Here is a 24,657-nt window from a genome sequence, read left to right on the forward strand (position 1 = left end):
AGAACCAAAGTAGTCACTATGATTTTCTTTCTTGTCTGTTTAAAAAAAAAAAAAATCAATAAACCAGAAAATGTGCAAAAAAAGGAAAAGAAAAAAGTTGGTGCCTCTGCATTTTTACCCATGTAATCATCTCCAAACGTTATATAAGAAACAAAGTAGATTAAAATCTCCGTAGTCATTTGTCATCAGCAGTGATATCTCTTTCTCTCAAAAACTCATAGTAAACTTCTCAGAGCAACACTGATAATGTCCAGATAATAAATTTTCTAAAGGTGCATAAAGTTATGTAGGTGCAAAGATGCAGGCAGAACCAAATGTTTCAGCCTAGAACGAAGCTGACTTCAGTATTTCACTGTGCTTGTTCTACGGAATCTTTCCGAGCTGAGATGATTATATCTTCAAACTATGAATAAATCAAACTCCGGGTACCTTCCTAAAGCAAATTATAAACCGCCAGCTTACTGTCTCAGCAGCTGTCTATTACATTTGAGTTCATTATTTTCATGAGATTTCATTTTGCTGTTGTTGTTAAGTAGTGCTGAAGTGGAATACAAAGGCTACAAGGAAAAACTGTTTCCTTCTCTGGGATTCCATGGCAGTTTTTCGTGCCATGTGCACAGCTCTCACTGTGCTGCATTATGGTAATGGTAAACATATCTGTCGCCCAGCCAGGATGAACAATCCTTGAGGGAGTGAATTGTGTCTTATTTACTTGGTATTCCCAGGGTTTTGTACATGCCTGGTACATATAGGCACCTTAATAAATATTTATGAAAGACATTCATTCCTTTTGGAGATTCACAAAACTTACAACTTAAACATCTAAATTCAAGAGAGAAGAGTGTCCAAGTGTAATACATCATGAAAATGGTTTTACAACAAAGTAGAGAGCTCTCTGATCTATTATTTGCATTTTTTTCCTAATGGATTTTGGCCTTAGTAAAAATTACCAGATTAAATTAACCAGAAAATATGAGAAAAATGCTGAAAGCTTACGTGAGATGTCAAGGAAAGATGCTAAGAAAGTATGTCTGGTCTCCCTCCCTGAAAATATTCATTAATTCCCCTTAAAAAAATCCCAGAAGACAAATTAGAATTTATAAGGGAAAATAATTAGAGACACAGAGCCTGTAGGTAACACACAACTGCAGCTGAATCTTTATCTATTCAAAATTCAAGATGCTTATTCTTTGTTCTGCTCTCTTCCTCCCCAAAGGGCAAGGCCAGTGAAGATCCTATTGCTTCATAGACAAATGTGTGTGCCAAAGGCTCTCTTTGCTGTTCTCTACAGATAAGAAAGGTTTTTGTATTAAATAAACCTATGCTGCTGGCAAATTCTTCAGTCATTTGCCTCAATTAGCTGAAATATAAGGAAGCTAAAATTAATGTTTCCGAGGGCTCATCATTTTTCAACTGCAATGTCGGTCTTTTCAGGAGTTAAAACTCTAGTTCTGACAATTTTGGGGTAATGATTTAAATGCACTGGATCTATTGGGAAAGGTCTTTTTTTTTTTTTTTTTCATTTATTATCAGCCAGTCAACACAGTCTTAATATTCCATTAGATAAATATCGAAAAATGTGAAAAAAAGAGAAAGCTGAAGACAAGGGTCTTGGGTTAATCAGCCATGGGCTGCAGTATGTGTGAGAGAAAGGACGTGAAAAATTATTTTCAGAATTACCATGGATTTTGATGAAATGGATAATTTTAAATATATATTTCTTTTCATGAAATTCTTGCTATACTATCACAAAAGACTTTGCTATAAAATACTTTACACTTGGCTCATTTAATTCAATTTTCCTAGTTAGTGGCTCTTTAAACCTCACATATAAACCACTTAGAAAACTTCTACATAGTATTAGAAATCATTTGTGAAAGAAAACTATTGTAAAAGCATTATGGAAATAATCCTGAAGGTAACTTTGTAAATCCTGGTCTAGGCTTACTAGTTTTTGGTCTGCGGATCTGCCACAGTCCCCACTGATAACACTCCGTGACACGATCACTCTGCAGTGGGGAGATGACGACTGTCCTACCACTAGAGGACTTTCTAGACCATTATTACCTGACACAGGGTTCTTAATTTCCATGGCTATAATTTATTTGTATTTTCTGATTCATGATTTAGTGTCCTTCCTGAAATCTCTATTTTAATTGGCATACCAATTTCCTTCTTTTTTTCTTTCTTTCTTTTTTTTTTTCACATTTTGGAGCAATTCTCTATTTCTACCTTCTTGATCATCATACTTTTTAGGCGGAATACTTTGAATGCTATCTACAACAAAGAAATTATTGACCTTCAATAGAGCATTTTTTTTTTTCAAAATTGAGTCTGCTAACTAACATTTATCAGTTATAATATAAACTATGTGTATTTACTAAATCCAGACATCTGTGTGATTTGAATAAGAAATAATTACAGACTTTTGCTTCTGGCCAAGTTATATCAATGGGGACAGAATTTACCCTCCCACCTTGTATCAGTTTGCCAGGGTGGCTGCAACAAGGTACAAGAAACTGAGTGGCTTAAACAGCAGAAATTTACTGTCTCATTTCTGGAGGCCAGATGTCGAAGATCACAGTTCCTTCTGAGCTCAGGCTGTGTAAGCGTATCTGTTCCCTGCTTCTCTCTATCAGTGATTGAGAAGTTTTCCCTTTCAGACCTTATACTTCACAAATGATAAAGTCTTCACCTGACCAGGAGAAATCTGATAAGATGTCTTTTAAAGACAAATATATTACTTTTAAAAACTGAGATTATTTCATTACATTTCTGATGTTAAAATGACCTTGAGCTTTTCAGATTATGCTTATTATTGATAGTATGTATGGTATATATATATTTAACTGGGCAAAATATTACCATTAAAAAATGTTACTGATCCCTAAAAATCCAAAGCAGTATACCACATTATTTATCATTGAATATTATTCTCCACTGTTATGCCTCTTTTGCCAGAGAGGAGGGAGAGAGGGAGAGAGAGAGAGAGAGAGAGAGAGAGATATGGGGAGAGAGAAGGAGATGGAGAGGGGGGGAGGGAGGGAGAGAGAGAAATGAACACAATATTCTTTGGAGTAAGTATAATAGAAAAGAGAAAAGTGAAGAGTAAAAAGAAACATGACCCACTGGGTGTATTGGAATCTATGACCTATAAAATTAGCAACTCCCCACCCCCCGCAGCCTTTTTGGTGATGGGGACAAGTAGGAAGGAGTTAAAAGAAAGTTTTTCATCCTTATAATAGATCTCAGTGGTTGATTCTCTAGCTAAAGGAAGATTCATTCTATGCCAGTCTTTGCTTTAAGTCTCTGTCCTCATCCCTAACCTGGTCAACTGAACTGAACAAAAAGAAAAAAAAAATCCTATAAAGTCTCCATAAACTGCTAACTCTTTGTTTTCTCTCAGAACTCACCCCTCTTTTCTAAAGCAAAAATCACACCTATCACTCAGTTGTGCCCTCCCAAATCTTGCCACCAAGAATGCCACACCAAGGGGCCTGAGAAATGGGGTGAAAGGAGAGTGGACATGTATTCCTCCTCCAAGTACCACCGTCATAATCTAAAGAATACTGAATATCTGATGTTCACTAAGTCTCATAAGGATGCGGGTGGAGGGTTGGAGAATAGGGATATAAAACCAATCCAGGATTCTAGGAAATAAATTGGATGTATTAAATGAAGACAGAAAGAAATAACTCAGGGTACATTCTTCAGCACACCTCTGGCCAGGTGCGCAATTTTGACCATCCAAATCCCTTCGCTGGGAAAGTAAAGGATAAGCGTTGCTGTTTGTTTCCATTTCCCTCTGCCTCTGCTTTCCAAACTCATTTTGGGATGCCACGCTGCCCCCCCATGCTGCTCCCATCATAACAAGCCTGCACAAATGCACTGGTTCCCCAATTTAACATCTCAGATGAAGAAAAACAATGTCGTCATCTTAGTCTGAGGTTGTAATTCATTTTTAACTAGAAAAAGAAGAATAAAGAAACATTGACAGGCGCATATTTCAGAGTACAGATTTTTTTTAATGCTACCTTCCCTCCGCCCGGCCACAGATGGGATGGCTGGCACAGCCCACAAGGGAATGGTGCCAGGCTCTTTCTCATTTGGGCCTGTTCAGATCCCTTTCCCCTCTGTTCCCGGGGCATTTCTCTCTGCTTTCTTTAGATGGTTCTCATTCCACTGGCAAAACTCGAGCCTAAATAATTGATAATTTTAGGAGGGGCATGTGACAGTGTCACTGTCTGACATGTGAATTTAATGACACTGTCACTTCATTGGCACACTGATACAAGTTCTGAACCTAAAAAATTCTCTTTCCATTTAAGGTAATAAGAGATTTTTCTTAACCATAAATAGGAAGTGGGAGAGCCAAGTGAATTTATATTGAGCAAACTGTTTTTATCGAATATAACTGAGTGCCCAGATACTTGGAATTCATGTGGATTATGTAAATTTCTTATGAATGCCTCTACAGAGTTTGTGGGCAAGCTGTTTTTTCTTATGAATAGGAAGATTGTTTTTTTCTTTTTTTTTTTTTTAAATCATTTCCCTCTTTCTTTTCCTTGAAAAACGAAGAGAAATGGCTTGGGAAAAGAACAGTCAAGCAAACTTAAGATGGTTGTAGCAAACATCAAAATCCTCAGCTTATTCAGAGAGAAGGCTTTCTGTAGGCTCTACTTAGCATGGTCTGAACTGCCAGGTGAAGTATCTGGATTTCATCTGTGAGAAGTAAGTAACTATTGAAAGGCTGGAAATTAGAGAAGGATATAACAAATTTCAAAAATGAAGAAGATGAATCTGGCAACAGTGCACAGATGGATGGGTAGAAGGGAAGGAGTGTGTAAAAGTATATCCATATTCCACGTGAGAAACCCTACGGCCTTCCCCATTAGTAGGAATTCTTTAGCGGATCTCAGGTGCCACTTGCAGAAGCCCTCTAATTGTCCTCCCTCCCTGCTCAATATCTAAGGGAGGGTCCTTCTGACAGCATGCATCCCCACAGAGAATTAAGCTGAGAAAAAGACACACATCCAAATGCACATATATATTCACAATGTATACACTCATTCTGAAGGTGAGCATTTTATAGCATACGAAATGTATATTAAGTTACATTTCAATGACAAACGGCATCCAGGTTGTCAAATGATTTAACGCAAGATGTCCTCATTAATTCAGCTCTGAGAATCTGTGCTCATAGCGCCTCTAAGCTCCTGATGTGCTTTTGGCAACATTATTTATTTAATGCCACTTTTCCAGGTGTTGACATTCCTCTCCCCAAAAGAAGCTTATCGAAAGTGCTTCAAAAAAGCATACTGTTATCTCTTCAAATCCATATCCTCATTTAGTAACATCTCTTTTTTCATAGTCACTTCTCTTAAACTTCCCATCTTCAATTATGTTTATTTTTTAAAAAAGGGTAACTTTTTCAGCGTAAGCGCTGTGTACATGCGTACCTTGGGAGTACGTGTGGTAGGAGACTGCCTCAGACTCTGAATTAAGTAGCAGCAAAACTCAATCCCTCCGAATCTCTCTCTCCTCTTGTTCAGCTAACATCCTTCAAATACTCACTAAAAGTTGTAATTCCTAAGCGCTGGGAACTGACTTAAGCTAATTTGACTGTGGCTAACTCTTAGGGCTTTTGGAGACAATAAGAGCCACCGATGTATTTGAGGCCCTGCGATGCTCTTTACCACCTTACAATCAGCAGTGCATTGAAAACCAGTTACAGACAAAATTTTGCTTCATAGACATTTCTTTAAAAATAAGAGTAGCTTTGCTGTAAACAGACAGAAACCATTCATTCCACTTGTTCTGTAAACTTGTAGCCCCTACACTCCTTTTTGATGCTCTGACTGAAAGGTCCACTCAAGACACACAGGATATCCTCCCAGGGCTAAAATTCTGTTACTCTCATCATCATTTTTGCGCAGCTATTCATTCTCCTAAACTAAAGGCAGGATCGCATGTTTCAAAGTGCCATCTCTAACATAAAGACTACTGATCTCACTGGATTTGCATGCTATTTTTGCAAAGGTGGGGAGCAACTCTAAAATTTGTGATCAATCCATATACTGTAAACACATTTCACTACCACCAGTGAGCAACTATTTTTATCATTTACCAATCTAATTACAAAATAACTAATTTCACTGGAAAAAAGTTTCTTCCATTCACTGGTCTAACTTGCATAATATGAGAGTTGATCAAGATAACTTATGTAGAGGCTGCTTCTAGAATACAGACTTTTTCACATAATGTTAGCTACCTTCCCTGCAGTGTGGATTCTCAGTGAGGAAAACTATTCCTAAAGCTGATTCTTAAATTACTTAGCATGTACATAATATCTCACTGCCCATACCAAAGCATTTTCAAATAAATTGTAGATATCATAAGCTAGAAAACATATTTGAAAAATATTGAACTGGGAGTAAATAAAACTGAATTCTAATGATGAATTTGCCACAAATAACATTTATGATCTGAGAAAAGTTACTCATTCTAGTTATTAGTTTCCTTCTTTCTTTCCTTTCCTCCTTCCTTCATTCCTTCTGTCTTTCCTTCCTTGTCTTCATTTATTGAATAGGTAATCTCTAATTCTCTTTCTGTTCTTAATATTACATGTCAACTAATGATGCAGAGCATATTACCCTTTCAAGCATAACATATAGGTATTATCAATGCTATCATTACTATTTTACAGGTTGAAATGAGGCTCAGAGAGAAAATATACTGGAGCCTCCATGGAGCCAAGTCTGGTTGATATTCTGTGGTCAAGAGCAAGAAAATTTCACCATGTCTTCTTCTGTGATGTTCTGTTAGAGGTTTACTGATGTACAGCCACCTTATTCTCTGAATTAGATCTTTCTAAAAACAGCTTTCCATATGTTTTCTCACCATCCTCCATCCCTGCCTTTTAGGTTGTACTATGAGCCTCAGTTAACATCCAAGAGGCACACACACTCTCTAACGACTAGGATTGTGCTACTAGGTCAAACTTTTCGGTTTGATTCTTCTCCAGTGAGTTTTCTCACTGGAGAAAGTTTCTCCAGTGAGGTTTCTCAGCTCCTCTGAGAAGTAGACATCTGTTAAATATGCCCTACAAATCGGTCAGACGTAGCCAACATCCATCAATCCACCTGTCATTCATTCCTGGCAAAAAAAAAATTATATATATATATAATTTTAATATATTAATAATTATATATATTAATAATTTTAATATATATAAAAATTATATATATATAAATATATATATATTTTATTATCTGCATAAATCTCATCAAAGAAATCTTGTTGGAAAGTAGAGACACTAGCAACCTTTAAAGTTGTTCCCAGAGACAGCAGCACCCAACAATGCAAGGTTCTGAGCTTTATGGATAGTTCCTTTTCTCTGCTTAGTACAGCAGTAGCTGTTTAAGTGGATTTGGGCAAAGGAGAGATGTCTTACCCTTTTGTTCTAAAAGTTTCTCCAATAAGCTCCTTCTTGAGATGACAATTTTCTGCCTCCCATGAACTTTCCACCTTAGATAAGAGGATATCTGGCTCCTTTAGTCTTTCCTGCATGGGGATAAACAGCACGTTCAGAGGTGCTGCAGACTGAGAAGCCATTGCATATTGGGTCAGAGCCTGTATGTATATTTCCCTCACCCAGAGTTTAACGATAGCTCCTTTTTTCTTCCTCATCTTCTCTGTTTAGTAAAGAGGTAAGACCAGAAGGACCTCCAAACCTTTCCTACAGGGTTCATATTTTCCCAGGCTTGCTGTCTGCTCTTGGGCTCCAGGGTGGCCAGTCAGCAATACCATTAGATTTTATTTGATTAAAAGATACTTTTTAGTGGCCATAATTAGAGACCCTTTCCTCTTCAAGACTAGAAGAAATTTTGTTTATGTAATTACAATGAGTCAAACATCTGAGGAAACAAGCAATAGAAACTGGTGAATGCGTTTTCCAAGAACTTATACTCTGTATCATATGTAACGTCCAGACTGTATTTATCTAGTGTTGGCTTACATTCAATCCTGTCGAAAGGTCAGACATTTCACTTCTCCAAGTAGACCTGGCATAGCTCCCCTATAATTAGGGGCAAATAATCACAGCGTCCATGGCCTTCAATAGTGATTCCAGCAAATGGTAGGAATGCTCTGATCTGTTTTGTACCATTTTGGGGGACAAAAATGAGAGAGCCTATGGTAAAATTTATTCATAATCTGCTCCCTCGTGCCATACCTCCACTTGTGGTACAATCCCATTAGACCTTTCTTACTGTTAAATCTGGTCAATAAAGGGAGAGATCTCCACTCAAATAGGTTAAGGAATTAACATATTGAATAGCAATAAGCTCAATTCCTAGAGGAAAGAGATTTAAGCATGAGGTTAGCAGGTGCTATTTATTCTCCCATAGGGCACTACAGATAATTTATGGAGAATAAATAGCAACTTGATTCTAAAAATGGATATAATTATTGATATCTCTGTTCCAGTAAAATAGAAAAAGCACTCACATGGCAGAATCCATGAGCTTCGGGCTCAAGTGGCATTTTTGCCAAGAAACCTCCCTAACAGTGAAGTCTGTGTCTCTCCTTAGTGAAATCTGAGTTACTTTCTACCTGCAGTTTGATCTGCTTTTCCACCATCACATATAAGAATCAATTTCCTTAGATATAAATGATTTAATCCTTTCCAGATATGTTTATGTTTTATAAAAACTTATCATTTCTAGCACTGCCTTGGGAAACCACACTGGGGCTTAACGCTTTTAAGTGTTGCATTGTAGTAAAGCGTTAAGCGTCTTAAACTTTCTTACTCACTTTAAACTCATGTAGATTGGGGCTTGCTGAATCTTCAATGGTATCATTCATTCCACAGTAGAAGTCTATGTTATCATTTCTTGTGACACTGTAGGCATCCACCAGGAAAGTTACTTGCAAGGTACTTCAAATTTATAAGTGAATCTCTAAAATGATAGATATGTCTAAAGCATAATAAAGTGATGCTAGTTTATTATATATTATTCGAACTGATTCCTTCCTTGAAGGCAGTACCATGTTTTTAGCTCTGCCAACTAATGGAAAAGGTTCTACTCTCCAGAATTCTCAATGGCCCTGACTTTAGCATTGGACACTTATTTTTGGTGTTATGTGAATATGCCCAATGCAAAGAGGAAACTGTTTGCTAAGTACAAACCTATGACATACACCTTACAATTATAGTAAAGTAACACAATAAGCCACTACTGACAAATTCTGTCCAGCTTGATATTAGCTATAGTGTGAATTACAGAACTATTGTTAATTCACATATAGAAAGAAATGCCATATTTTGTTTATTTTTTAGAATTTCTCTAATTGCTAACACTGAAATTAAGAAAACACATTTTTGATAAAACTTCTATTGATAAAAGCTATAGGCTTCTTATTTGTTTGTCTCTGTACTCATGTCTAGCTTTAGTAGTATGAAAGCTGCCATTGGTGAAAAAATATGTATTACTGAGTAGAATCTATAAGAACCTGTCCTGGAGATTAAACCAATGAAGCCCTGTTAGAAGGGCTTCATTGACTTACTTCTGGCACTATTTCCAAAGGGCTCCTCCCTTTTGTCTGTGAAATATCCCTTTTGGGATTCATTTACTAATAGAGTCCAAACTGAGACTTGAAAACCATTAGTCAGGTTTTTTTTTTTTTTTAAACAATAGACTAGTTCTTCATAAACATCCCAGAGCACACATTTCATGCAAAGGCGTCATTAACCCTCAGTAACTGGTGGGTGTAGAGTATAGCCAGTTAAGAAATCTGCCTGGTTAATTCTTATTTATACCTGTGTCAACACACCTTATATATTTAAAAGAGGCTCATCAGAATTGGTGCGTGTCCATGGACAATTTAAACTAGTTTCACACTTGGACATTTAGAATGTGAAGAAATTATGTCTCTTGCAACGTCCTGACAATAATTCCATCTGAGTGTGCACTAGAATCTTTTCAAAGTTCATGTTAACCATTACCTTTTCCACTGGTTGTTAAGGATTTCCTGTTTTGCCAATTGCTAACTTTGTGACCTTAGTTTTATCTAGACCTCCCAGATTTAGCAAATATAGGACACTCAGCTAAATTTAATTTCAGGTAAGCATGCAATATTTGGAACATATTTAAACTGAAAAAAATTGCTGTTTATTTGAAATTCAAAATTAACTGGATGCCTTAATTTTATCTGGCAATACTTATTCAATCACTTCTTGTAACTAAATTCATTTCCCTCATCTCGAAAATGTTACCCCTTGTGAACCGATGAACACATTAAATGTGTGAATGGCACTGGAAGTGTTTTGTAAACTATGAAATATTAGTCACATGTCATTATTGTTATTATTACTATTATTTCTCTCATCCAATTATCAAACCTTTGTTTCCAAAAAATAATCTACTTCCAAATTAATTCTCTAAATGGTTTTTTAAGCAAGCATTTAAGACTGTTTGAGGAAACTTTAAGAGCAGTTTCCTCGTAGTTTTGGTGTCTATGGTCTCGAGAGCAGTTTCCTCATAGTTTCTCCTGGCATTGATGGATCGCCTGCATCTGTTGTATAAACAATCATGGTAAAACAGTAGGAAACATGGTTCCAACTTGACTTTACTCCCTGAAATATTCTAAGCATATGGTGAGGTAAGAAGAGCCTGGTCCCAGGTTGGGAATTTTGAGAGCGACGGGGAGCCTCCATTGTTGGATTGCTCAGTTGGATCCCTGGAGCCTTAATTAGCAGGATATTCTCAGAAAAGAGTGCCAAATAGCTGGATTCCTTTCCACACATGCCTAAGATGATAGAACTTAGGAAGTTTAAAATGCTAGAAATCAGCAAAAGAAAGTTTATTAAGAAGAAAGTTTTTCAACCTGTTTTCAAACAAGGGTTTACATTTTGGGAGAATAGAAAGGAAGAGAAGTAATTAAAAAAATCTAGAGTGGTTGGCTTTAAATCAAGTGTTAAATTCAGTATTTAAGGGAACTTTCACAGTCTGGACACTTTCCAGATTTCAGAACAAAGGAAAATAATAAACTTTCATGCAAACGTTAAAGGTTTACAGAGAAATGATGAAATTAAAGAAGCAGGATTCTTAATATGTGGTTCTTTTATAGTTTAATATAGCCTCCTTCACACAATGACACAAGTGGAGGATTGGGCATCCTCACCAGAAAAGATAACTTTGTGGAGCTTACAGGACATATTAATAATCAGCAACCTTAATTGCCAACAACGGCAATCTGACTCTAACTTAAGTAAAAACCACATAGACTGAAGTATCTCATAAACTAGCCCATCTCTAAAATGTCAGTATTATGACTTGGCTTCTGGAACAACTAGAACTAGGCACTCAATATTGCTGGTACTCTCAATTCTGTTCTCACATCTAATTCTTTTCCAATCAACCGTGACTAGAAGAAGGTACATAGATGGAATTAGGTGCCTACCGTTCTACTAGTAAACTGCAGTCAGGGTAAGGTTGTAATTATATCAGAGAAAAGACATTTCTGGGAAAAATAACATAGGTGGAGTGCAGGAGTATGTTTTCAGAAAAGTACTTTTGCTCACAGGAAATGTGAGAGTACACTGAGCAGGCAAAACAATTAGGTATTCACTGCAGAGAATTGACAAACAAACTAATAATCAGACACAAAAGTAAATTAGAACTTTTGTTAAGTGCTCAATTATAACATGGCAATTTATTAGAAGGTTGAGAAAGCCTTTTTGAAGATGTTTCATTTAACCTGAAACACAGAGAAGAGTAAAGAGTATCTCTGTAAAGGGAACAGTACGTGAGAAGGCCTTAAGGTAGGAAAATGCTCAAAGCATTAAAGAAACAAATCAAAAAAAAAAAAAAAAGAAAAGGTTACTGTGTCTAAAGAATGATGAAAACATACAGTACCACAGCTTGGAGTTATGAACGCATAGACCTAATTATATCCTTTGCAGGCCAAGTTGAAAATTTGAATTTTTTCCTTCAAGCGCAATGGGTTTATGCTAAAAACGTGATAGGATGCAATGAATGTTTTCATAATTTGTATTGCACAGCTGAGAATTCTAGAGCCATGAAGGATAAAAGTAGAATATATAAACAAGGAGGAAAATTTGTATTTGGGGAAAAGTGAGATATGATGAATGAAATTACTCACTACTGTGTTGCTATTTTGCCAGATCACCTTTTTCTTTCTCTCCAACTATATTAAAGTTCATTCACCACATGGAATATCTATATTCAGCCAAGCTGATGGAGTCTGACATTTCCTAATATGTTCTCACCTGTTCCAAGATCATGAAAACAAATTTAAGTGTATTATTGAGACACTAGATTAAGCTGGAAAGAAAAAAAAAGAGTAAGTTTGAAACATCTTTCTGCAATAATTATTCCATAAAAATAACCATATCATAGTCATAGATTGAAATGCCTGTGAGAGCTCATATATCCTAGGAAGTAAGAAGTGCCCATGAAAACTTATATATCCCAATGCCCAGTTTTCAGCAAGACTTTACTGAACTGATCAGTAATGAAGGTCAGCCATTTTTAAAGACATCACAGAAGTTGAGTCAACAATATGCATGACATAAACAAATGGTCAAGATATTTGTCTGCATTTTTCTTTGTTATTAGTGTTTCTAGAAATATAATTTGTCTGAGATAAACTTTGGATATAGCTACAATGTAGGAAAGTAAAGGAATAAAAACACTCCTGCTGTCTACATTGAAGACACACCTGATCTGGCATGGTGTGTCAGATACCACCACTTTTAAAATAGAGCAAAAGGGAAAATGAGTCAAAAATTACCAGTTACTTTTTCTACACACTGACCACTAACCAATTGGATGGAATTTTTTTCAATGTATTGACTTGATGGTTAATTTGGGTCCTGCATAAAGATATCAACTGAATCATCAGGATAAGTTCACCAGTGAAACAAATTTATTTATAAAGCACTATATTTTTACATAATAAAATCTTATATATTAATTAACTAAAAATATAAGCAGAGAGCTCCCTGGTTAGGACAGACTATATATGCTATTTTGCTGCTGCAAGAGATCAAACATTAATTTAGTGGCTTAAAAAATAAAAAAGTCTATTTCTCACTCATGTAACAGCCTAGGGTTGTATTTCTAGACAGTGGGCATCTCCCTATATGCTGTCAACAAATGACTTCCTGAGTGGCCACACTCTGGTCATCTTAGCCAGTAGGAAGAAAGAAAAGAGCACTTATAATGAGATATTCAAAAATTTTTGTGTGGAGGCAGGTGAGAATTCAGTTACATGACAATGCCTAGTTGCAAAGAAGGCTGATATATTTCTGGTAAGCCAGCTGAATCTTGGCCCAACTGCATGACTTTGAAAGAAGAGAAACATGGATTTTAGTGGACACTTAACTAATTAGGTGTTTTGAAAAATATAACTTTTTATAAGAATATAATGCAAATACCTACAGAGTCTTAAAGTTTAAGGCCAGTCGTCAGTTCTGACGTGGGTCTGTGTGACCTCTACCACTGTGGCCAGCAGAAAAACTGTGGGAACTGTGAGAAAGATGGTCCTTTAGGGGTGACAGCTGCACTTAGGGGCTATGTGGCTCAAGTGTTCTCATAACAAAGTCACCTCACAGGGTTATGGTTAATGACTTTAATATGATAAAACAAGTGACTCAGTGCTAGTCACAGAAGAGAGGACAGATGAGATTTTGTGTCTCTCTTTTCCATGTCTTTTGACCATAGAGATTCCATCTTGTGATAGAACGAGACTAAGACAGCTTCGGGCAATATAAATACAGCTGCTCTCTCCCACACCCCAACAAATTTAAGAATTAGAATATGTTTGCAGATCAGGTAGAATTTTGGGTTCTACTAGATGATACTTGACTTCATTCAAAAAGTCCTGAGGTCCATCATGCCCTCTTAACCTTAGAGTTCCTAAGGGAGATGCACACATCAGGAGAGGAGCACTTTGTTTTAGCCAGGTACCCATAAGACTCAATGTGGGCCTCCCTGGACTGGGTCAGAGCCCATAGCCTGGGTTTCCCTCCCTCTGAGGGAAAATCTGGGTCATTATTGTTGAAATATTCAAGCGAGAAGGAAGAGCTATGGTGACATAGAAAGAAAGAACATAAATGAAGGGACTGGTCCTATGTGGTCAACCTCCACGGCCGGCCAATCAGAAGGACAAAAGAGATGGGAGAGATCCGTTAGCAGGTATAGTCACAGGAGTTCAGAACCAAATGTGAGGGAGGCAGGTAGGGAGAATGGGAGGGGAAGGGGGAGAGATTTTAAAGAATTGGCTCACAGGATCACCCGGTCTGGCAGGTCTGAAATCTGGGGCCAGCAAGCTGGAGATTCAGGTAAAGCTGATGTCACATCTTGATGTGAATTCTTCTGGAAACCTGAGTCTTTCTTCTTAAGGTTTCGACTGATTGAGACCCACTCACATTGTCAAGGGTAATCTACTTTACTCAAATTCTCCTAATTCAAATGTTAATCAAACCTAAAAAAACGTCTTACAATAACATCTAGGCTGGTGTTTGACCAAACAATGCAGCATTGTAGTTTAGCCAAACTGACACTTAAAATTAGACATTACAGCAGGGAATAGCCTTCAAACACATAGAAACCTAACACCTGACTGAACAGACCAGCTAGTATCTTGGAATTTAATTGCTCAGATTAGTTAGATCACTTTTTCCTGAAAAATAAATAGGGAAGTGCTAAAGGAAAGCAGAGACTTCCCTCTCCCACTCAGGATGGAGACTCCTTATTATTATTATTATTTTTTTTTTTTGGCAGGGATGGGTGACAGGGCTACTAAATAAAATTTATGAGGAAAGCCAATCGAATCAAATAAGGATAAATGATCCTTATATAAGCAATGCAGTAGAGTATGAAAATCTCTAAATAATTTTATAACATGTATCTCATGTATTTTTATGGGAAGGGGAGTCAATATTTAATATTAAACTTACTCTTGTCAAAAGGAGGCAAGAAAGAACTAGGTTACTCGTTCTGGAAACTTACAAAAATGAAAGCAATGTGATAAATCTTTTGTAAGTTATATTTTTATATGTTTGCTCTAAACAGCATTGCTGAATATTTTGTGATAAATAGTACAGGAAATTGGCATCCTTTAAATCTTCTGAGGCGCCAAATAGTAATGGAATATATTAAAATGAAGCATGGCTACAATTTATGGTGAGCATCAAAGACACAGGATAAATTAGTTTTAAATGAGAAAAGTTTATGAATTAATTAAACTATTTTGTTTTTGGCTAGGAAAAATAATTTAGGCCTAGTCATACAGAACTAGCAAATTTCTTTGTTCATGTGGTTGAAATTTTATGGAGATATAAACAATGAAAGGAATTGACAAACTGTAATGTGTCTAAATAAAGAAAAACTGAATTGTTAAAAATCAACAATTGTTCACTCTGGTATATTTAGTCAACAGACATTCTGAAAGCACAGAATATTCATGCCCTGGTGTGTAAGATAAAATCTCAACACTCAGAGCAACTGTTCTCAGCTTCGTGTTGTAGAAATATTCTATAAGATAATGTTATCTTTTTCTAACTCATCCAGTCAAAATGTTTGTTTAGCTAAGAAGCAATTGTTTTTGATAATAAAGCATTTCATGAGAGTACTTCACGGAAAAGGGGGTATGAGGCTAAAGTGTTTCACACTCACTATACTGAAGTGATTTTTTCCTTCCTAGAAGAATTTCAGTAATAGTAGGAATTAAGAAAGCTCTAAGAATATAATTCTAAAACCCAAACGTAACTGAAGAAATCCAGCATTTATTATATCTGTCATTTGTTCAAGAGTAATGTCCATTGTTTTCCTAATGCCACCAGCACTGTGGTTAGCTCAGATATTATACATTATAGATTCCTTTAATCATATTATCACCTCTACAGAGATAAACACAGCAACTCTGCTGGGGCTTTGTACAGTTTAGCGCTCACTTGTCATTTCAGTATAAGCAATCACAGTTCGTATATGAAAATCACATGTGTTCCCAATTTCAAGTTGTAAAACAGCAAATTACTGGAAAAAAATCCTGTGTGTGTGTGTGTGTGTGTGTGTGTGTGTGTGTGTGTGTGTGTGTGTGTAGGAATTTTTCTACCCTAATGATAACTGTGTTTCCCATAGAATTCCTCAAATCTGAAAGAATACAGTTACATTCTCACTGAACCACCCCTCACACCCATCTGCCCATACACACACACTTGCACAAATACACACATGATACACATACATTCAAATCTACTCTTTTTCTGTAATTATCTACCTTGTTAATGTCTGCTTATTTTCTTTCTTAAGCTTTCTTTTGCTTGTCTTTTCCTGTTTTTTGAGTTGGGTATTTAATTTGTTTTCATTCTGTCACTTTTATGGGTGAGTTTGTATTATTAATTTTCCTCTGACCTCTGCTACAAGTATGCTCCAAAAGTTCTTATATATAGTGCTTTCAGTATTTGATTGAATTCTGTAGTTTCAATCTATATTTTCCTGTTTTACTCAAGATTTATCAAATAAAAGGTTTTTAAAATCTTTCCTGGTAGAAGAGCCTTTTAATTTTTTGATTTGTTAATAACTTCTAGTTATACTGCATTGTAATCAGAGTATTATTGGAAGTATTTCTATGTCATAAGACATTTTGATGTGTTCCTTGTGAACTAGTGTATGAAAACTTTCTAAATGTTCCATAAGCACCTGAAAAGGGAGTGCATTTTCTATTACCAGGGTCTAAAATTTGTTTTATTGATTATATGTTGTTTGGGTCTTCCGGTTCCTTAATTATTTTTGGTTTGTTCACTTAATGTTTCTTGATCTGAGACTGGTAAAGTCTCCTATTACTATGGTGTTTCTATGTTCTACAGTTTTTACTTCATAAAGTGGCAGCTATATTATATTGTTCATATATATTCATAAATTTCATATCATTTTGAACCATGACATTCAGCATAAAAAAGTATCCATCTTATTAATTCTATTGTTCTTGGGCTTGAATACTGCTTTATTTGCTATCAAGTTCAAATCCTTCCTTTCTTACTGTTTTCATGGGCCCAGTCACCTTTGTCTATTTTGTTTGTTTTTCTGAAACACTTTGTTTCAATTACGTCTCTTGTATACAGCATATGGTTGGGTATTACTGTGTAAAGCAAAGTGAAAATCACATTCTTTTAACAAATTAATTCACATTTATTGATATGATTACTATGTCTCAATTCTGTTGGTTTCAATTATGTCACAATATTTTTATAGTTATGTATATTAGGTTATAGTATGTTTATTTCTTTAAAGATGTGTATTTTTTCTCTAATTAAAAATTATAATTGGGGAGAAATACATTTTCATTCTAATAAAAAAAAAAGGGCACCTTTTGTCTTATGTTTTATTTAGAAAATAGTTTTGGGTCAAAATTCGGTGTGGAGTATAATTTTATAATTTTACTTCTAAGTTTGCTAGTTTTTAATTGTATTCTTTAAATTCTACCTATTGCCCATACAACAATCAATAAGCTTATTTTACTGTCTATTTCTCTCGCTTCTCTACTCATATTTAGTTGCTTTATTTCTGCTTTTATAGAAACTATAACATCTCTGTATTCTCCTTCAACCCTCATTTCATTGTTTTTCCTTGTATATTGTTTTTAATAAGTCTAATGTTCTTATAAATTATTTGATTCTTTGTCTGGCAGCTTTGAGAGGTTTTGTTTTTGTTTTTTTGAAGTCTAACAATTTTACTCTTTTACTAGAGTGAACCTTGGAGATGATCATTTTGAGTTAATTTTCCCAGGTCCCTAGTGGAACTTTTCAATATGCTGATTCAGGTATTCTTTATTTCTGGAAAATTTTGTTTGATTATACTTTTAAATATTTATCCTAATTTTGATTTTCTTTTGTAAGGACTCTGATGGTATCTATAGTATTCTTGTTTTGTATGCCTTCCATTTCCACTACTTTGACCCCTTTAACTTCTTTTCTTATCTCATTTTCATTTTCTTTATTTTCCTACCTCTCTTAAACAGTCTTCATGTGAGAAATAATTTTGTGTTTTCTTCTGTTGCATTCCTGAGTACAATCAGCTCTATATCTTTCTGATTTTTGTTTGTTTGGAAGCTATTTCTGTTCTGATTCAAAGTGTTTTTTCGTATCCTCAAATGAACATTTGAGAATATTTAATTCAGTTTGGAGCCTAGTCTTAGAATTTTCTTCCGCTTTATGTTCTAGAGGGGAAAAAAAACTGTCAGTTAAGATGTGCTGACTCATATTTTCTGATATGGTACAGTAATTGTTACCAGTTTATTCAGCTTTCTTCTGTTCATTCTGTGGATTTGGGGTGGTTTACAATATTAATAGTTACAATGGCATATTCTTCTGTTAGTGTATCAAGGTCTAGATTCTTTAGTGATCTTTTATCTTGTTTGTGTGTGTGTGCAGTTGAGGGAGGAACAGGTGTTTTTCCCCTTTGGCTTTTGCTCTCACCACCTAATAGCCAGAGGTTACTTCTCCTTTACTTTTTCCCTTTTTCTTCCCCGGAAGCTCTTGAGCTCTGCAATTTCTAGTGGTATGTACTTGTAAACTCCTTCTCTACCATCCATGCTCTGATCTACCGAGACATACTGGTAGTATTTTCTGACTTAGAGTGGATGTAATCTTTCTGGCAGTGTTTTGGGTCAACTTTGCTCAGGTCACTAGTTCCCTTCTTGTTTTTTTGCCCTGTACTTTTTCCCAGATGCTAGGAGTCAAAGTCTTATGACATAGTGGGAACATAAGAGATCTTTTGCTGCCATTGGTGATTTTTTTCCTTCTCTTTTTTTTTTCCTTCTTCTTCTTCCTCTTCCTCTTCCTCTTCCTCCTCCTCCTCCTCCTTCTTCTCCTTTTTTTATTTGTTTGCTTACAATTATTTTAAAATTAAGCCCTACTCTATCTTCAGGTACATTGAGTGTATTGTTCATGTGTAGTTTAGTCTTTGTTTTTTCTCTATTATTAGGTAGGAAATATTGAGGAACACCAATTTAAGCAACACTAGTTCCTCAGCTACACTATCCACTTCTCTTTTCCATGAGAAACCAGAGTTCAAACATTCCCCACAGGGAATAGCTAGAAGGCATTACCCAAACCCTTCCCAGTCTATGGTTAACTTTATTCTTGAGGCTACATAGGGTACCGTAGTCTAATTAGGTCCAAGGTAAGTTTCCCTTAAAAGTCTCCTTATTAGAATTGCTTCACTTATCCCCTTAAAAATACTCATTCCCCAAAAGTAAGATTGCTGAGTCTTTAGGAAGCAGACCTCCTAGTTTCAATATGTCTGAAGTTCCAGCATAAAAATCTCCAGGGTCATGATCTCCTAAATGGCTTTCTTGTAAATAATAAGCACATTCAGCAGCAAAGAATGTAGCTTCATTATTGAAGTTAAAACCTAGAGTAGGCCTTAGGGATTATCTGGTATGACTAGAAATTAAAAACTTATGTAAATAAAGCAATTTTTTAAGTTGTCATAGACATTGACTGAGTCATTACCAGAAGCCAGGCCTCCAGAGTCTCAGTCCAGTGCTATTTTGGTTTTTGCACCCAATATGTGTTCATTTATTTTACACTCACAAAAGAAATCACCCACCCTCTGCCTCACCCTCCTACAAAAAAACAGTCTCTTTTAACAAACATTTAAAAATTAAAAGTAAATGAAGACACGTTAATTTCAGTACAAGTATTTTTCAATGTAGCTATCACAGTTATTAAAGTTTAAATTTCTTGCACGTGACCAATGTCCATGTGACTTACAGGACAGTATGGAAAATTCCATAATACCGGTTAGCAACTTCTAGTACAAAAATGGTCTTTCTTTTAAAAATATGGAATGCTTCATGAATTTGCTTGTCATCCTCGCTCAGGGGACCATGCTAATCTTCTTAGTATCATTCCAGTTTTAATATGTGTGCTGCTGAAGCAAGCACCAATGCTGTTTCTTATGCTTTAATGCCTAGTTTGTATGAGAAAATGCTTCAACAGTATCGGGAACTGCATAGTCATTAAGGGTTACATTGAGTACTGTAGCCTGAATAGAAAACTCAGATTCTATGTACTTCCTATAAGTTACTTTACTGCCAACCAGAGCTTCTGAATAGTGCTGAGGACACAGATAATAGTGTTACTTGTGCCCTGAGTTGGTCAAAAGCAAATACAGCTGATCTCCACACCAACCAGTAAATATATGATTCCAGAAAATTTTATGTAATGTTGAAAATTATTATTGACCTATATTTCCTCCTTTATGAATTAGTGGTCCTCTGTGAACTCATGAACTAGATGGGATCCCATGAACTTGATTTTTTTAGATCCTTTTTAACTAGGACATTCTTTGTCTTTCTGATAGTATATACATTAAATCATCATATCATGCAATAGAAGCCTGAGAACACCTACCACATAAATATGCTAAGTTACAGTAAGGGATTGGAATTTTCATGTATTCATAGACAAATATTTTCCTCCATCACGTAAATAATGAGTAAATTTATACATTTAAGGTAGTAGGGTAAAGACTGGTCAAGATGGATTTTCTAGCTGTCAAATACTTGAGCTTCTTTTTAATATCGTCTTCAAATCTAGGATGAAGACTAGATTTGTTTTGCTAGAGACATGTATTTGTCACCACCATCACCTATGGGTATTACATATATAGGTGCACAATGCTTTGTCTTAGAAGAGAAGAAGGGAAGACTTCTTTTTCACAGAAGTGACATTTTCTCATGTTGTCAGCAGTTAATTTTCTACTGATGCACTTACAAGTTTTCGTAAACAGTTGAATCAAATATGACACTAACTCTGAATGAAGCATGGCTTTCTTCTTAGAGCATTTGGTGCTGAAATAATGGCAGGAAATAAACACTCACCACTTGCTCCTTTCCACCGTGAAGTTAGTTTCTCTTTGCAAACTCACCAACAACTTTTGATCTCTATACCCAAAGACCATCAATTACCCAGCATACAAAGGTGGAATATAGTGAACCAGCAGCATCATTTGGCTGTCACCCAGTTAACATCCTATTACAGGTTGAAAAGCAATTTGCCCAATATTTCAACTGCCAGGGAGGATTCTTTATTAGCTTTTGGATAGGTTTGCCTTTCAATCAGATGATTTGAATAGCTTTCGTGGTAGGAGAGATTCTGCCCTCAGATAATGATTTTGCATTTCACCTCATCATTAATGCTTTGGACCTCAAGGGAAGTCACTGTGCCTTTTATGAAGGTTGAAGCATTTTATAACCTTAATAAAGACTCATAGCCTCAGGAACAGCAAGTGTGGGGGATTGACTGAATAATAATATAACTAAATTGCCACTTCAGACTACACTATTTGGAAGATTTCAAATGCAAATCAACAGTTAAATAGTACAATGGCACCCCAAACTTCAGTACTATTCAAAAATACATATAAAGAAAAATGAGAGAAATTATCTTTTTCTCTTTTCTGGAAAAGTTTTTTTTCCTGTAATTTTATATTTAATTGCTAAATATTTCACATGGGTGCTATACAGAGATAGGTTAACAAGTATCCTGTAGATTTAAATTCAAAGCAATTAATAGTCATAGTAGTTCTTAGATATTATACATTTATTCCTATATAGAATTTAAGTCACCGTATTTTGAAGTGTGAAATGAATACAAGAGAGTAAGCAAAAGTGATTATGAAATCTATATCATTGTCTGCATTTCCCAAAAGATAGGTCACTCTGTCCCAAATATTACTAATATATCACAGCTGTAATAACTTACTTAAGGGTACTCTCCAGCAGAATCACCCCAATTTATAAATTCAGTGAACTCTTTTTTAGTTTTCCTAGGCTTCTGCTTCCTTCCTTCAGGCAGAGCTTACTGGTAATAGTTATGTTCATAAGAACTAAGAAAGAAATCAGGAGTCGCTATGCCAGGCACTATGAGAGAATAATATCTCATCTTCTTTGACCTTCATAGAAACCTTTAGAGGAAGGTATATTATTCCTATTTACAGACTGCAGATCAGAGAGATTAAATCATTTTGTCAGTTGTGAATTTATTCTGTCTTTCTAGTACAGCAATAATAGAGATCAGGCCAGGAAGATAGGGAAAGACACTAGAATAGGACCATGATTTGAATGCCTGACATGATCCTCAGACTGCTAACACTCTGGACCAGAGGGCTGGTTCTCAAGGTGAATACTGGGGAGCCTTAGAAGATAGGCTGACTCTGAGGCAAGTAAACTCTGGTTTAAGTTAGCAGCTTGAAGTAGAAACTGAATAGTCAGGCTTGCAGATTGGCAACTGGCTAGAAGGCTACTGGGGTTTCCCCCAAAATTATCTAATAAACTACAACAAAATTTCAAATTTTCAACTTTATTTGCTCACTACTCTATGGACTCAAGCTATGTGAGGGCAGGATGTGGATCTATTTTTCACTTTATCCCAAATATGCAGAAAATGTTTGCTATAAAAAGTAGGTTCTCAATAAATGAATAATAAATAAAGGTGATAAAAATTTAAGCTAGGCAGAAGGCATAAGTCAGGGTTAGGGTTCAGATACCCATCCTAAGCCCAAAAGAACTATTTCTGGGAGTAGGTAGCACTTGGCAACGGGAACACATTAGTGTGCCCAAGACTTACAGAACTTAAGAATAATGCTTAGTAACTTTAATTCTTTCATTAAAATCTGCCATATCAATATGTTGACTTTTAGAACCCAAGCTTCCCTCCAGCTGGCTAGACTTGTATTGTAGAGCAGAAAGCCATGTGATTGTTTATTCAATATATTCCTAGTCTTTATAACTTGTAAATATACCCATCACTGACTCAAACCTGTAGCTGATCTGTCCTGGGTCACTCATTCCAGCTCCAATAAGCACCATATCTCAGCCCAGGTCCTAAAATGTCTTTATCATCTTACTTTAACCTTTGTTTATTCATTTACTCCTTTGTTCTCAAATATTTATTACTGCCATACTGTACCAGGCAAAGGGGATATATTAGCTTAACAGCCATCAGGGAACATACCAGTTGAGGGAAAACAGGGAAACTATGTACAAGGCTTTGATAAGGAAAAAGTATGGAATGCTAGTAAGTCACATGCTTGGTATTCCCAGGCATTTTGCCTGAGGTCTGAGTGTCTTCCTGACATTTTCTCCTGTTATTCAAGTCTTTTTGTCAGTAGATATAGCAAAGGGATATTGTTAAAGAAATTGATCAACACAGGATGTGTCACATGTCTCAGCATCAAGAATAGTCCTACTTATATACAATAGAATACTACTCAGCCATAAGAAAAGATGACATTCTGCCATTTTCAACAACATAGATAAATCTTGAGAATCTCATGCTAAGCAAAATAAGTCAGACAGGAAAAGTCAAGAACCATAAGGTTTCACTCATCTATAGAATATGAAACTGAAAGCAACAAATGAACAACCAAGACAAATAACAAAAACTCGCAGACAGAAAACAGTATGGTGGTTATCAGAGAGAAAGTGGGGTGAGGAAGGTAGAAGAGGGTAAAAGGGTCAAATATATGATGACTAAAAGACTTGAATTTGGGGAAACACACAATGCAATATTCAGGTAATGTGTTACAGAATTGTATAAAAAAAGAAAAAGAAAAAAGATGACTATTATAAAAGATTGCATTAAAAAAAGTTTGCATTGGTTAATTGGGAAAAAAAAAAAAAGAATAGTCCTACTTCTTGCATCAGCTTGTTTGTCTTCATGGACACTGAATCTTGAGCTAATGTGTATTCCCTCTTTGCTCTTAAACTGGGACAATTAAAGCTAGATGTGCAACCTTTGCCTGCAGTTATAGGTACTAATTTAATCCTTTCATGATCTTGTTTTCCATTTCTCATTCCCTTCACTACTAACTTCATTCCCTTATCTTTTTAAGTTGCCTCAAGGAGTTGAATACGATGAGATATAAGTAAATAAATATATCAACCCAGAAATACTCCTCTTACCTATTGGGCATTTGGTGAGTTTGTACATAGCAAATTTATCTTATATGTTTATTTTCTTTCCTGGACAACTGGACCGAGAGTAAGATTGAAATTCCCTTTTAATATTTAAGTGTTTGAGGGGCCTAGAGGTATTACTTTCAATATAATGAAGACAGACAGAGAAAGATTATACATTCATTTGAATGAATATTCACCCCTTCCTTCACTCACCACTGATAGGGCCATTCTGTGCTAGGCACTGTTTTAAGCACTGAGAGACTAAGTAGCACAAATTTTAAAAAGATAAAAATCTTTGCCCTCAGGGAGCTGACATTCTAGAAGAGACAAACATATGCTCTGTTCAAAGATGAGAAGTGTTACAATGAAAGATGATGCAGGGAAGGGGAATAGAGATAGATATTGTTTTATACAAGAAGGTCAGAGAAAAAAGCCCCTGATAAAGTATCTAAGGAATATGAAAAAATGGTGAGGTTTTCTGGGAAAGAACCCAGGCAGAGGGAACAGCAATTTTGAAGACCCTAATACAGGAGTCATGCTGGCAAGTTTGAGGACTACTAAGGAGGCCACTGTGACTAGAATGATGAGAGTTAATAGAAAACGAGGTCAGGAAGGTAAAAATCTTTCACAAGAAGCAAGGGGGAAAACAGAGGGACCATT

At 35.8% G+C, this 24,657-nt stretch overlaps 1 non-coding gene across 1 annotated transcript; it reads right to left on the minus strand.

Moving 5' to 3' along the window:
• Positions 1-19,869: 19,869 nt before the first annotated feature.
• LOC111741698 lies at positions 19,870-19,977 on the minus strand. Its single transcript, XR_002781065.1, has one exon. It is a non-coding gene; the product is annotated as a U6 spliceosomal RNA (small nuclear RNA).
• Between the last annotated feature and the right edge of the window lie 4,680 nt (positions 19,978-24,657).

Source organism: Pteropus vampyrus, unplaced genomic scaffold, assembly GCF_000151845.1.
Source record: "Pteropus vampyrus isolate Shadow unplaced genomic scaffold, Pvam_2.0 Scaffold3, whole genome shotgun sequence".
In the NCBI taxonomy this organism is placed as follows: Eukaryota; Metazoa; Chordata; class Mammalia; order Chiroptera; family Pteropodidae; genus Pteropus; species Pteropus vampyrus.